The sequence below is a fragment of the Callospermophilus lateralis genome, chromosome 3, assembly GCF_048772815.1.
Source record: "Callospermophilus lateralis isolate mCalLat2 chromosome 3, mCalLat2.hap1, whole genome shotgun sequence".
Taxonomy (NCBI): Eukaryota; Metazoa; Chordata; class Mammalia; order Rodentia; family Sciuridae; genus Callospermophilus; species Callospermophilus lateralis.
The window spans coordinates 64,248,164-64,264,757 of record NC_135307.1 but is presented as its reverse complement, the minus strand read 5'-3'; the positions used below and the strand labels follow the sequence as shown (position 1 = coordinate 64,264,757).

Genomic DNA, 16,594 nt, shown 5'->3' with positions numbered 1-16,594 from the left:
CATGGTGGAAGAAAGCTGTTTACCCCCATGGCAGCCAGGAAGCAGAGAGAGGGCGAGAAGGGTCCTCATGGAAGAAGAACCCTTCCAGGGCACACTCCTAGTGACCCACTCTTCTAGCCGTGCTACACCTGCCTTCAGTTACCATCCAGTCAGTCCTTTCAAATTAGGATGGACTGATTGGATTGCCTATCTCACAGTCTTATCATTTCTGCACAATCCTGCATTAACACAGAAGCTTTTGAGGGACACCTCATATCCAAACTGTAATAATAGTGATGAGCGGTTGAATTTAGATATGTTTTAAGTAGATTGTATGATTATGAAAATTTGATTCAGTAATTTTATAAAATTGTGGAATTGGTTGTCATAATCTGAGTCAGTGATGAATATAGTAATTGTACATTGAGGTCAGCTTTTTCATCTCTGAAATAATAGTGAAAGTCAATGGGGGAGCAGTTTGCTGCCTTACTTTAAACTACTTACTTGTGTAAGTATTCAGCTTTATCAGTTTTTCTGTTTGACTCTTAAGCATTATGTGCAGTTGTTTTTCATTAGGTAATTTTCATTACACATTTTTCTTTCCTTTCTTTCTTTTTTTGTGGTACTGGGGATTGAACCCAAGGCCTCATCCATACTAGGCAAGTGCTCTGCCCTGATCTATACCCGCAGCCTACATTTTACATTTAGAATGATATAGTTTCAGAGTTCATTTTACTGTAGTGAATTACCTCTTATGTTTGAATTTTACCAATGTTAATATGTTTGTATTCATTTTTTTCTTTTTGCATAATAGATGCCTTTCTTATCTATCTTAGGCCTTATAATCTTTATGCAAGTTCTCTTAGGATGCTCTTCCTTTGAAGGTAACCCTTGGGGCATTTTCTGCAGTTCTAGTACAGCACTTATCAAACAGTATTACAATTGTATTAGGTTTTTTTTTTGTTGTTGTTATTTACTTTTGATGTTCATGCTAGATTTTAAGTTTCTTAAGGATAAAGATTGCCTTTGGAACTTTTTTTGTGTGTGTGTGTATGCCAGGGGTTTTGTACCAAGTGAGTACTTATAATGTTGAATGAAAATGTAGTTTAGTTATCCCTTTTTTTTAAATTATAGAATTTACAGTTTAGTAACCATCTATATGACCTTTTATTCTAATCTCTTGTTATTTAAGATATCCCAACATGTTTTCCTCCCCTTTAAGTCTGGCCAAAAACAAAACATTACTCATATCTCAGTACCATAGTACTAAAAATTCATTGGATTCTAAACTCAGTGACATTTGTATTCTTTTCAGTCTTCCTTGTCAGATTCTTTTCCTTTCCTCTCTGGTGACACAGCCAGCCCTACATTGCTACTGCTTCAGTCTAATTTATAGATAACTTCGGATATAAGTCTTTATTAGTTTTAATTTTAATATTCTTTAATATTGTTTTGATAACTCTAAAATGATTATTTTGTATTTCATCAGTGACAATGCATTCCTGCCCCCCCATTTTATTTGCATACCAATAAGCCATCTAGGTAGAGGTAATCATCTACTAATTTGTTGACCTTTGGAGCATATTTTTTCCTCTAGTAAGCTGTAAATCAGAAGTTGGAATGTCTTGTAATGTTTTTAAAGAGGTCTGAAACTTTAGAAACATGTATTGGGAAAAATAATTGGAGGGGAGGAAAAAATCTGTAAGGAATACATTGAGAAAGAAATAGCTGTATGAGTTAAGTAATTAGGATTCTTTGAGGTCTGTGTGAGTTATTGACATGACAAAACAATCAGTACAATCAGAATCATGAATCTAAAGTTAAGTATATTTTTTGTAGTGCTAGGTATCAACCCAGTGCCTCACTAGGCACCCTGCCACCAGCCATATCCCCAGCCTTTGGGAGAAGTACTAGGGATTGAACCCAGGGGCACTTTACCACTGAGTTATGTCCCCAGTCCTTTTATTTGTTTTTATTTTTTATTTTGATGCTGAGCTTGAACTTGTGATCCTCCTGCCTCAGCTTCCCAGATCACTGGGATTACAGGAAAGTGTTGTCATGTCCAGCCTAGCAATGGTTTATTTTAAATATTTGGTAGATATGGCAAAATTGCCCTCCCAAAACATTGAATTGTTTTATAGAGTCAACAATACATAATGTTTGTTTCCTTGTATAGTTCCCAGTACTGGGTGGGCATTATTGATAACTCACTCAGACACACAAAACCTTACACCAAAATAACTATTTTTGCAACCATGGTTTTCTTTTACTCCGGTTGGAAGAAAAGAATCATTTCACTATAAATATTTCCTTGAGGACTACAACAAAAAAGACAGCCAAAAGTCAGGGGACATAGTTCAGTGGTGGAGTGCTTGCCTAGCAAGTACAAGACTCAGGGTTCAACTGCCAGCATCACCGCCCCCCCCCAAAAAAAGATAAGGAATTCAGGTAGGGGGCAAGGAAGCAAAAGAATATCTCAAGGATGTTAACTGCTCTACTACCAAATATATAAACATCTCAAAAAAAATTTACCCCTTTTATCAGGAAATTCTTGGAGGACTCTCGAGAAGAGGAGGCTAGATTAAGAAAGAGGAGGGATGTGTGAGGAGAATTCTCCAGGATTGGGATGAAGAAATGATGGCTCTAAGTGCTAAACATTGAGAGAAGGATTTCACATTGTAGTATGGTTCTGTCGGATTCCATGCAGTATAGTGTGGTAAAATCAACTGCAGTAATGGAAGAGAGTTTAATGAAAAGACTATTCACAAAGGTGTAGGTGATGATAAAGGAATTCACAAAGGATCCTGAACCAGCCTAGGCTTAGCAACAGCAGGAAACCTATTAAGCTCAACTTTGAAGGAACAAGGGAGGAATAGTTACTATAATTTACCTAGAGCTATTGCTATAGAAGTGGATTGACTTGATGGGACCTTAGAGGAACTTAACCCTTGCCAGACCATAGGAGGAAACTGGAAGAATGAAGAACCCAGAGACCTTTTACTTTCTTCCCATAGGTAAGTGAGTATGTCCCATAGGTAATGGATACTTCTCTCTGTAAGATAAGAGAATATAGGTCACAAAGTCTTTGTAATCAGCTTTCTAGAACTTGGAGTAGATGGAGAAGGATGATCAATGGATCTGAGCAAAGGGAAAATATCCCAGTAGAGAGAGGAAGATGGAGGGCTTCAAAAGCCATCCCACACACAAACACAAAGAAGAAAATGATAGATTACTCGATTAGTTTGAATATATTGATTCTTCTACCAGAGAATGTGGGATATGTTAGTACTTTAACAAAGAAGTGAAATATAACTTATTGGAAGAGGTAATAAGAGAGTTAATTCTCGTCTTCTATAGAAAATGGTCAACAGATATTAGCTGTGATTGAAAAAGTCACAGGAAATGGCGTGTGTGTGTGTGTGTGTGTGTGTGTACATAAGATATGCATGTGGTCTCTTTCTATGCATGTTGCTAGAAATATGGAGGTAAATTCAAGATGAAAACATCTGAGTTAAAAGTGATTTTCTGAAAAGGAACACTTTTTACACTGTTGATGGGATTTTTTGTAAATTAGAACAATCACCATAGAAATCAGTATGGAGGTTCTTCAAAAGTCTAGACATGGGACCACCATATGACTGAGCTATATGCTTCTGGGCATTTATCCTAAAGAATTGAAGTCATCATACTTTAAGAATATGTGCATACCCAGGTTTACAGCAGCACCATTCACAATTGCCAGACTGGAACCCCCTCCCCCCACCACACACACACACACACACACACACACAATGAAGAATGAAGTTTTATTCAGCCATAAAGAAAAATGAAATTAATGTCATTTGCAGGAAAATGGATGGTACTTGAGAATGTTAAGAAAAATAAGCCAAACTAAAAAATTAAGGGTTATACGTTTTCTCTCATGTGGAAGCTAGAGAGTAAAAAGGAAAAGAAAGGTGGGGGTCTCATGAAAGTCAAACGGAGATCAATAGAGGAAAAGGACTAGGGAGAGGAAATAAGGAAGGAAAAAGGGATATTCTGAAGAGTGATATTGGCTAAATTGTCATGTTGTATACATATATAAATATGTGATAACAAATCCCACCATTATGTACAACTACAGTGCATCAATTAAAAAATGAAAACAAAAAAAGCAATGATTCTCTAGGCAGAACTCAGGTAGAGGGGGTAAGGCATTGAATTAGTTTTCTAGTAAGTTTTATGAGGCTATTTTATTTTTTTAAAAAAAACTATATTCAGATATGTAGGGTTTTTTTACACAACTGTACAGACAACACAAAAGTGTATCAGGGTCTCAGTTTGTAAAGTAATTAAAAAACAATGCTCTCACTATGCTAGTGATTATTTGTATCAGTTTACTTCCTTATTATTGTCATTAATGAATTTGTAGACATTTCTCTCCTTGGATTATTAAGTACTTTGAAGTAATAGTTATGTTCCCCACCCATTGTTTAAATACTCATTCAGATTTAATGCAATAGGTACCAAGTTTATAATGTGAGCATATACAGCACTGTGCAGGGCCTGGAAGAGCCACTATTAGTAGATGAGGTTGGTACTCATATGCAAATAATTAATAATATATGACAATGCCAGGTAGGACATATTAATCACAAAGTAAGTAGTACAGAAAAATAAGTGCTTTAGGACTTGATTATTAAGTCAGAAACATCAATAGGTCTTTCTGGGGCTCCCTCTTAGTGTGGAAAAGATTTTGATGAATATAGGCAGGAGGCTTGACATGGAACCTTAAACTTGCGTGATTTCAGAATATTGCCTTGATAATAATTCTTTGAAATTATTTAATGATTCTTTCCTTCAAAAAAATGGGCTTATGTGGTTTTAACATTGTCATAAATATTACCCTAGATGTTTTTTTTGTATATATGTTATGTATACATACACCCTGTTTCTTCTTTACTTTCTTCCTTTTTTTTCTGGCTCTTAGAATTGAACCTGGGCCTTACATTTACTAGTCATGTACTCTACCACTGAGATGAAACCCCCCCCCCAGCCATATATCCTATTTCTATGTATGTATATTGTATTTCTGTTTGCTGTGGTCTTGGTTTTAGTTTTTTCCAAAGTAAAGAAATGTCTAAAATAATGGACTATTTTTTGAGGTGGATAAAAACAAAGGGACGTTTCTTTTTTAAAAAAAAATTTTTTGTTTTAAGTGGACACAATATCTTTATATTACATTTATATGGTGCTGAGGATCGAACCCTCATGCATGCTAGGTGAGTGCTCTACCACTGAGCCACAACCCCAGCCCTAGCCCCACAAAGGGACTTTTCTAAGGAGTCAATCTGTTAAATGCACTTCTACTTCATATTAACTTAGGAATATCTGTATTTCATAAATAGATTTAGACCTTAAGGTTCTTTGACTTTAACCTTTGGTTCATTTTACCGACTTTGTGGTTCTTCAAATCTTGAGAACATTTGTCTCCAGAAGAGATACTGAAGCAAAAACATTTTGTTATTCTTTCTCATCATTTATTTTTGTTGTGCTGGGAATCAACTCTTCATTGCTTCAAAGGAAAGTACATGCTTGATGGAAGACGAGTGGCCATAACTCATCCTCTCATGTACATATCTCTGTTAAATGATATTCTGACCTTTGAATGTATTTTAAGTTTGATGGCCAGTTTACCATTTCTTAGAGGACCATATTGATTTAACTGTGTGTGTAAAATTATGAATGAGAACATTTATAGTAAGAAGCTCCCGGTCTCTGCCACAAAAAGTAGTTCTTTGGGCAAAAAGATTTTCATTCAGAAAAATATTTGTAGCACAGTAGTCCCTCTTTGGGGACATGTTCTAAGACCCACAGTGGATATCCAAAACTGTGGATAATATCAAGCTCTATAAATACTGTGATTTTTCCTATATGTACATACCTGTGATAAAGATTAATTCATAAATTAGACAGTAGGAGATTAATAGCATAATAATGATTAAATAAAACAATTATGATGATATACTGTAAGAAAAATTATCTGAAGAAAAAATTGTTTCTTTTAAGATATCTTATTATACTCTACTACACCCTTCTTATTGACTGTAGATAACCAAAACTGCAGAAAGTAAAACCGTGGATAAGCGAGGGAAGACTGTATTGCACATAGTATAAGCTTATTAGATATGAGACACATATTAAGCCTCAGAGGGCTTGCAATCTGCTAGGATTGATGAAACTAGTAAACATTCTGATTTCAAGGTAGACATTAAACGGTACAGCAGAGGCAGATTTAAGTGTATTGGGAGGGTAGATTGTGGTTGTGAACAGGTGGGTTTAAAGAAGATTGCATAAGACTCAGTGGAGGAGTAAAATTTAACATATTAAAAAAATAAATGGAGAGAATGTTTTTCTGGGTATAAAATAATATGTCAAATCTGTGGAGGTGGGAAATTGCAGGGCTAGTATGGAAAATAGCAACTGGTTTGATTTGGGAGATAGGGGAAGGAGAAATAGAGTGGGAAAAGTATTCTAGAACTAAGTCAAAAGGAGCCGTATGAATGTCAGGTGAAGGAATTTAAAATGTGTCCTACAGAATAATCATTAAAGTGCAATGGAGTCAAACAGACTTCAGAACCAGCTGTGCCATTTAGCCTTTGAAATTGAGCAAATTGCATATTTTGCTAAGCTAAGGTACAGAAGTGAATGAAGAGCTGTTTTAAAGGTTAAATGAGATAATTCATGCCAGGTGCTTAACCTGGTGCATGAATGGTACACAGTAAGCCTTTTGTAAACAGTAGTTTACAAAAGGAAAAAGGAACAAAAACATTCAAAAGAACATTGCCATGGTAATAGGGATGCTTCAGGAAAGTTAATCTGACTGGCTATACTATGTAAAATGACAGAGAAATACCAAGGTTTGCAAGACTAGTTAAGCAGCTTGTTAAAAAAAAGAAAAAAAAAAAAAAGCAATGCAAGAAATAAAGTGTATATGATTAAGGTTGTGGCATGAGAACAGAGAAGCTGGGGTATATTGAGATATTCTCAGGTAGCATTGATGCAATTTGATACAATTGGTTATAAATGTATTTAGGCATATTACAGATAGGATTGTCAAGCCACCTAAATTTTACCCCAAGAGGATAACTAATTTATCTAATGGGCTGTTCTGTTGTACTTTCCAGATATTCATTTTTTAAGCTATAAATTAATATTTTATTATTAAAAATAGCATCACTAGGATACTGGAATGTTGGTAGCTTAGTTTCACTTTTCATGTTCAGTAGGAAAATTCACATTTATTTTTGCCATTTCTCCACTTGGTTGTGTCTGCTACTTGGTTAACTCAGTTTTTAGTAACTGAGCAATAGATGTTATTGCAATCAGGTGCTAAAATAAACTTGTAGTCTATTAACATATATAGTATGAATCATTTAAGGGGAAATATTTTTTTTTAAATATTTATTTATTTTTTGGTTTTTGGCGGACACAACGTCTTTGTTTGTATGTGGTGCTGAGGATCGAACCCGGGCCGCATGCATGCCAGGTGAGCGCGCTACCGCTTGAGCCACATCCCCAGCTTAAGGGGAAATATTAATTTTCTCTGATCATATTTTAAAGGCAAAAGAATTATGTAACTATGAGACTTTTAAAGGAAGCATGTAATCAGCATGATATCATCTTATAGAAATATAGTACTGTGGATCTACATAAGGGTTTACCCATCTGGATTTTAGTTTATATCCCATTCGAGCCATGTGATCTAACTTTTCAGTGCTATTTGGAAAATGGGACTATTTGGCTTGTCTCCTTAGTGTCCTTTTTAGTAATTAACTGCCTGCTAAAACTCCCACTTTAAATGTAATGCTTAAAAATGGAATTAATCATCTCTTTTCTAATTCTTATCCCCATTTTTCTGCCTCCCTAAGGGTGAGAGGAGGGATCTGATTCTCTGGATTTTCTTATTTTAAGGTTACATAACTTTCACAGGTTCAGTTTATTGAGTACTTTAGAATTATATGTGTGTGTGTGTGTGTGTGTGTGTGTATGTATGTATGTTTGTGTATATATATGTGTGTGTGTGTGTGTGTATGTGTGTATATATATATGTATGTATTTAGATAGATAGAATATTATATTTCCTGGTTATTAAATCCTATCAAATTATCCTTTGTAGAAAATATTGTTTGAAACTATCCCTTTTCTTTCCTTTCACCACTACTTTTATCTTCTCATGTGTAAAATATTACTGTCTTTTTTGGCTGCTTTATTTACATTTTCCCTTGTCAACTCTGGTTACAGTATAGATTTAGATTTCAGAAACCTGTTGTCTCCCATTGCTTGCAGGAAAAAATTCAAATAATTTAGTTTAGCAGTCAGAGTTAACCCTGGCTTTATCTTCTCTCTTACATTGGCTCTGTTCCTTATCTAGACTGCTTTAATTCTCCAACTAGGTCTTGTATATTCTTGATTAGTAGGCATGTATAGAAAAGCCACTGTGCAGTTTTTTGTAAACCATGTTTTAAAATCCATTTCTGGTCAGTTTGAAAATGTTATAAATTACCTTTAGTCCTAATATCTTTTTCAAAAACTTTTCTAACCTTTGGATGCATTAAATCTTTTATTACTGAGGAGTTGAAGGTGATAATGGGGCAGTTCAAGTAACCAGTCATTTGATACCTTTGATACTATTTGGCGTCTGACCAATTGCAGCCATGAGTGTGGTCTTTAATTATCTCCAAAGACCTTGAACTTTATGTTGATTTGAGCAAATGCAAAACTTACCACTGCTTAAAAACAAAATATTTTATTTCAATACATATATAGGGACTCCACTTATGTGGTTGCAGGGGGAAAAAAAAGATCACGGAGGATAAGGATGTAGTTTAAGGTACATTGATTGCCTAGCATGGATGAGGTCCTCAGTCCATCCCCAGCATGAGCATCAGGTAAGGGGAACAAAGAATCATGGCTCTTGTTCCCTCACTATTTCTTATATTTCAAAGTAGTGTTCTAACAATACTATTCAGATTTGTGAAGGCTGATCCAGTATTCAGCCCCATTGTTCCCTGGAAATACTTAAAACTAAAGCTAAATTTTAAGCATTAAAAAAGCACGAAGAGGCACTGGGGTTGTAGCTCAGTAGTAGAGCACTTGCCAAGCATGTGTAAGGCACTAGGTTCGGCATCACATAAACATAAATAATTAAAATAAAATTACTGTATCCACCTACAACTAAAAAAAAAAATTTAAAACAACAACAACAAAAAAAGCAAGAAGTGGTTATTAGGTATTTGGATCTATGATTTTGTTTTTTTATGTAATTTCAACCTTTAAAATAATTTTTTCCTAAAAAAATTTTTAGGAAATACCCAAAACACTAAACTGAGAATTAATCTTAATGATAAATAGAAGTTTTTTTTTTTTTTTTTTCCTTAGTGTTGATTCATACAGACTTAGTATGAGTCTTGGCTCTGCTACTTAGAATTCTGACCTTGAGAAACCATATAACCTCATCTTTCTTTCTTTTTTGGGTGGGGTGGGGTGGGGTGGGGTGGTACTGGGGATTGAACCCAGGGCATTTAAACACTGAGCCACATCCCCACCACACTGCCCACTTTTTTTTTTTTTTTTTTTTTTTAATTTTGATTCAGGGTCTCACTAAGTTGCTTAGGGCCTCACTAAGTTGCTGAGAGTGACTTTGAACTTGAGATCCTCCTGCCTCCTGAGTCCCTAAGATTACATGCATTACCACCATACCCAGCACTTAACCTCATCTGTAAACTGAAATTAATTGAGGAGTTGGAAGGATTAAATGAGAATATATGGGAAATGTTTGCATCATGCCTGCTAACTACTGCTGCTGCATTTTTACTTTTCTTACTATGACTACCTTTATCACTAATTACTCAAACCATTACAATTAATCACCCTGCTTTTGTTCTCTATAAAATAAGGATAATAATTACTTTTAAATTACTATATAATAAAGATCTTAAGGGTTATATGATATGTTTAATGAACATTAAACCATTTATTTACATAGTCATGTAACCATTTACACAGAAATACCTGCTATAATTTTTGAATGTTTATTTTGAGGTTCTGTGTAGCACTTTGCTTCTTCAAATCTACCTTCTTATTTGTCTTTCAGAATAACAGTAGTACTCTTAAATCTGTAGTTTTTTTTAATTTTTTATTTTAGGATTAATCATATTTAAAGTATATAACACAGTGTTCACCATAGAGAGTGTCAAAATGGTCATTTATAACCATTAAATGTTTTGTCTGAATCTGTTTTTAGTTTTTCCTTGTGTGGGGGCCATTCTTAATGTTTAACTATCATTTTAAGTGTTGTGCCGTTCCAGCCAGGTTGTAAGCAGTTGCTGGGTATGTCTCCTATATTGGAATATGTTACTGTAAGTGTGTTTGCTTTCTTCCTCAGACCCCAGTAGACAGTGTAAGGTGATTTACTTGGCAATTGTTTTTGTTCTCTTTGTTTTATTACTATTCTGTTGGTGATCATTATCACATTGACTTTTCTCTTTTTTTGTACTCTGCCTCTAGTATTTGTATAATTTTGGCAAATGACTTAAAATTTCTGGATCTTCCTTTGTCATTTGTAAAACGAGGAATGAATCTGAATAAAGTTTTGTTGTTGTTGTTGTTGTTAATTTCTTTGGGACAGGGTCCCCCTGTATTGCTCAGACTGGCCTTGAACTATTGGGCTCAACTGATTCTCCTCCCTGAGCCCCCAGAGTAGCTGGGACTACATGTGAGTGCCACCATGCCCAGCTTTATTTTGTTTTTTAAACATTTTAAGTCAGCAAAACTTTTATTCACTTGGACCTTTAAAAATTACAGGATAATAAGATGAAGTGAACTTCTGCTCTTATCTTCCCTTACACTGTGAAGATGACCCTTGAAGTTTCTTCCTGAACATTTAATGATTAAATTAAATATCTTTCTGAATTGAATGATATCTGAGGATCTTCTGCTTCATTGTTTACTAGTTATTTGGAAATCAATAATTCTTAACACATTTGAAACACAATAAGCTAAAATATCACTGTTAGTTGTGTAGCAAGGAAACTTCACTAAATTTTGTATGTGAGAAACATCCTAAATATTGATGACTGAATGCTTCAGTGAAAATAATATATACCAGGTTGGCTTTGTTTAACTGAAGAGTTTCTCAGGATTGGCACTATCGACACTTTGAACTGAATAATTTTTTTTAAATATTTATTTTTTAGTTGTAGGTGGACACAATATCTTTATGTGGTGCTGAGGATCAAGTCCAGTGCCTCACGCATGCTAGGCGAGCGCTCTACCACTGAGCCACAACTCCAGCCCCTTTGTTGTGGGGAGCTGTCCTGTGCATGTTAAGCATTCTGGCCTTATCAGAGATGAAGTAGATGCCAGTAATACCCCTCCCTCCCCAAGTTATGGCAGTTAAACTAGTGTACAATGATTGTTAAATTTCCCTAGGAATGGGGGTGGGAGGCAAAGTCACACTGGTTAAGAAACATTGGCATCCAAAAAATGTTTCAGAGGAGCCAAGGTGATTTGGGAATAAAATATTCTTTAAGCTCTTAATACTTTTTTTAAAATTATAAGTTGACAGATTATAGGAATTGTATTTATGGGATACAAAATGATGTTAGGATTTATAAATACAAAATGGAATAATTAGTCAAGCTAGTTAATCTATCCCCTCAAATGCTTAACATTTTTTTTGTGGTGAAAATATTTGAAATTTATTCTCTTGATAATTTTGAAATGGAAAATACTCTATGATTAACTATATACCACATTATGCAGTGGATCCTATATATATATATATTCCTCTCATAGTCCTCCTGAGATTTTTATCCTTTCACCATCATCTTCCCATTCTTTACCCTCTGGCCTGTGTAACTACCATTCTGCTCTCCACTTCCTTATGAGTTCAATTATTTTAGATTACATGTACATGTCGTATTATACCTGGATTATTTCACTTAGCACAACATTCTCCAGTTTTATCTGTGTTGTCACAATGACAAGGTCTTTTATATGATGTCAGCATATGTCTTGTTTTTTGGAATATGCAATGGTCTTCTAAAAATTATTTCTTTGATGTATGATTTATATGAAACAGGATGTCCATTTTAAGTGTATAGTTTGAGGTTTTGTTTTCTTAGATGAGGGTGGGGTTGTGGCTTAGTGGTAGAGCACATCCTAACACATGAGGGTTTCGATCCTCAGTGCCACGTAAAAATAAATAAGGTATTGCGTCCACCTACAACTAAAAAATAATTATTAAAAAAATAAAATCAGATGAATAGGTATAACATATTAATATTTACTCATTAAGTATTCAACTTAATGAGTTTTTAAAACAACTTTATCCAGATATATTTCATATCTATGAAATTCACATTTTATGGGTCCAGTTTGGGTTTTAATACATTTTATGTGATTGCACAGTCATCACTGGAATCTAATTTTAGAACAATTCTTTGACATGAAACATTCCCTTTGCCAGTTTACAGTCAGTCTTTGCTCTGACCCTTAGTCCTAGGAAACCATCAAATTGCTTTTCATAAAAGTACTAGTTTTTCTTTTTCTAGAAATTTCATTTAACTGGAATCATACCATATGTACTGTTGTGTGTGGCATTATGTTTTTGAGACCATCTATGTTGTATCAGTAGTTTTATGATTAACTATATACCATTTATGATTAACTATATACTTTTCTCATTGCTGAATAATATCCCTTGTTTTGTTTATCCATTCACCATTTGAAGGGCACTGTGTCCAGTTTTAAGGTATTATTGATAATGCTGCTATGCATATTCCTTACAGATCTTTGTGATTTTTACAAATAAAAATATATTTTTATTTCTCTTGTGTGGAATTGTTAGGTCATATGGTAAGCATATATGCTTAACTTTTTAAGAAACTACTGGTCAGGCTCTACCATTTTAAATTCTCTCTGAGGGTTTTGGATTCTCCACATCCTCTTTATTGCTTAGTATTATCAGTCTTTTCACTTGTAACCAATTTATTGCTTTTAGTAGTATTTCATTGTGTTTCTTAAATAACTTTATTGAAATTTAATTCATATGTCATACAGGTCACTCATTTCATGTGTACAGTTCAGTGACTTTTACTATCTTTAGAGTTGTGCAGCTTACCACAATTAATTTACCTCATCTTCCAAAGAAACCTGCACCCAACTATAATTCTCCTTTCCACACACCTACCCTACCCCTAATCAACCATTAATCTACTTTCTGTCTCTATAGATTTGTGAATTCTGGACATTTCATAAATGGAATTATATAGTATGTGTGGTCCTTTGTGACTGACTTACATTGTTTTTTAAGTTTCATCTCAGTTGTAGCATGTTTCAGTACTTTTTTTTCTTTCTTTTTTTTAAATCTAATAATATTTTATGTATGAATATGTACCTTTTTATTTATCCCTGATTCTATCAGTTGGACATTTCAGGTCTTGCCACTGTTTCTCTTTTATGAATAGTGCTGCTATGGACACTTTTGCACAAATTTGTGTGCATGTGTGTAGAAGTATGTTTTCATTTCTCTGGATTTTTACCTAGGAGTGAAGTTGCTGGGACATATGGTTTCCTTTTGTTTATCTTTTTGAGGAATTTCCGGACTGTTTTCAATATGAATGCACCATTTGACATTTCAAACAGCACTAATAATACACAGCACCGATTTTAATTGTTTTCTGTTAGACACAGGAGTGATGATGATGTCTTTTTATAACTTTGTACTAAGAAATTCTAGTTCTCTGCAAACAGAATTGGATATCATATGGAACTAACCTTTCCCTCCTTTCCCCCTTCCTCAAAAACAGATTTTGACACTTGATTAATCATCTAATTTTTGAATTTTACGGAGTAAGAAAATTATCCTGAGTTTTGTGAAAAACCAGAGAAGAGAAACTAAGGATAGTAGACAAGGTTTTTTCCAGTTTGCATAATGTAAGTTCTTTTCACTATTCTTGGCCTGAATCCTGTGTTAGCTGACAAAGCTGTTTCTATGGAAACAAATAGTCCAGCCTCTTAGAATGTCAGAGGAATGCTGATCACTTACAATGAGACTTCCCAGCTGCTGGTCAAAGGGCATTACTTGCTGGAGAAGTGGAGGAAGGACAAATTGAAAAAAAAAAATTTGGAAGAGTTCTGGATACTAGTATAGACTGTGAACATATTAATACATATAAAATATGTCTTTTCCATTTGCCCCTGCCTAAAAATTAAGTTACCGAGTTTTTGGAAATTGTTTTCCTGCTGACATGTCTTGTTTCCCAGCTCTTACACAAATGATTATGTTTGTTGATACTGAGTTTTCAGTGGGCCCGGTCTGGTTAAGCTATTTCAATCCCCACAATCTGAATCATTTGCACTTATTGACACTTATTTAACTTCCTTTTACCTTGTCCTATAACCAATTCATGCAAGCAAAGCCCTTTCTCCTCAAACTAGTTTGAAGTTATTGAAACAGCTTTGGCCTGCCAACCTGAAAATGTATTTTCTTGCTTTGTGAACTGTGTAGAGATTTATTTTTATCATATTTGTTTTTGGGGTGGGAGCAGGAATTCTGATGAGAAAATGAAATATAGGCCTTTGAAACTTTCCTTTATTTAATTTACCATTGGAAGATTGAAAGGGGGAAATTAGTCCAGTAACTTGTATATTCCATTATGTTCATAAGACAGTCTATTGTTTATATATCAGGAGGTATTTCTTTAGTTCAGTCATTTACCAGCTTCTGAATTGTCACAAAAAAGACTTTTTTTTTTTTTTAAAGGAGTGGAGTGCAGTTCCTTTGGACTAGGACTCTTTTACTCTTTGTTTATATATTTCTTTTAATATATATAAATAAACTAGAGTATTTGTGGATTGCCTGCTTAAAAATTATGATGATAAAAATTATAATGCAAAAACTGTGGGACACATATATTGGTTGGTTTGTTTAAGAACTTCAGTATATTTCATGGCTTTCATGAATTAGCTTGTGAACATAACATAGACTTTTGGATTATTTTATGGTGAGCTTGTTATTTAACCCAGGAGGTCTAGAAGGATTTCTTGGAGAAATTAGGGACTTTGAGGTATGTGTTGAAGGTAGAAGATGGAAGGAGATATAGTTCATACAGAATTTGGGCAAGTCACAACAACAAAAAAGGTATAGGATAGGCATAAATGAGGAGACTAAATTAAAAGTCTCATGCAGGAAAGTATAAAATACTGTTAAAAGCTTAGATTCACCTTGTAAGTTTAGACTTCATTCTCTAGGTAGTATTAAAACTCTCAGAGGTTCTGAACAGAGGAATGATTTGTTCATATACTTGATTAAGCATTTAGCCCTTACTCTAGTTATCGTGGCTATAGAGATGAACAAAACAGACCTCTGCCAATTAAGTAATTTAATCTGTGTGATCTGTAGGCACCTTGAAATTAATGTGTCTGGAACTAAATAAACCTCTATTTTCCTTCCCTTCTGTCTTACTCTCCTTCTCTGTTCTCTGTCATACTTCATGATATTGTCATATACTTAGCAACCCATTGGGTAGTGGTTAAGAGTATGAACCTGAGGGCATACTGCTGGAGTTTATATTCTGAAGTTTTCTATTTGCTTGGCCTGAACATAAGCAGTGTTCTAGATCCAGAGTTAAATTAGCTTAGTCCTGACCTCAGGGATGTTCTATCTGATGGAATAGAAAGACAAAGATATAAATAGTTGTAATCTATCTTAATTAAGAATGTGTTAGGGATTGGAGAATTCCACAGATATATTTGAGCTGAGACTTAAAAGGAGAGTAGACAAAGACTAGATCTTAGGCATTCTGATTGGAAGCTATTTTCTTTTTACTTTTGGGTACTGGGAATTTAACCCATTGGTGCTTTACTACTGAGCTACATCTCCAGCCCTTTTTATTTTTTATTTTGAGACAGGTTGTCACTAAGTTGCCCAGGGCCTTGCTAAATTGCTAAGGCTGGCCTTCAACTTGCGATCCTTCTGCCTCAGCCTTCTGCCTCAGCATCTCAAATCACTGGGATTACAGATTTGAGCCACAAGACCAGGCTTGGAAGCTATTTTCTTAAACATTGTGCTGTTTTGAGTAGCTGCATGGATGTTACAGCATTAATTAGAATTGGAAACAGAGGAATAGGTTCAAAGAAAATATGAACAGATTAGAGGGAAATAGGAGTTTAATTCTGTACACATTAATTTCTAGGTCCCTGTTGGAAATTTTGGTAGCCAGAGTAATGGGCATGGATTTTATCTCTGTAACCCTAGTATCTAACCAAGGGTGAATGTTCAATTAAATTTATGTGTAAATCACCCCCTTTTATAAACATTTAATGATTTTCTTGCTGTCATCAGAAGTAAGTTTTAAGATATTTCATAAGTTATCGTCTGCTATTCTCCTTTTTTTAGTCAACTAGCCTTATTTGTATTTTTCTCACCTATCTTTTATCTTTCTACCTTTGGTTTGTATGGCCCTTCCTTATTCTTAATCTCCTCTTTAAGGCCTACTTCAGTTCCCATTCTTTATTTACAAAATGGGGACATTTTGGGGCCTACTTCTAAATTTCTCATGAGGATTAA

The 16,594-nt window shown here is 34.5% G+C and overlaps 1 protein-coding gene across 4 annotated transcripts in view; it reads left to right on the top strand.

The window, feature by feature from the left end:
- The window catches only part of Pals1 (protein associated with LIN7 1, MAGUK p55 family member), a 97,232-nt gene that overhangs the window by 15,845 nt on the left and 64,793 nt on the right, over positions 1 to 16,594 (top strand). For 2 of the 4 annotated variants that reach the window (XM_076850339.2, XM_076850336.2), the window contains exon 2: positions 13,833 to 13,959. The exons of the other annotated variants lie outside the window; for them this stretch is intronic. The gene's annotated coding sequence lies outside the window, so the exon portion shown is untranslated. The remainder of the gene's footprint in view (positions 1 to 13,832; positions 13,960 to 16,594) is intronic. 4 annotated transcript variants of the gene reach the window in all.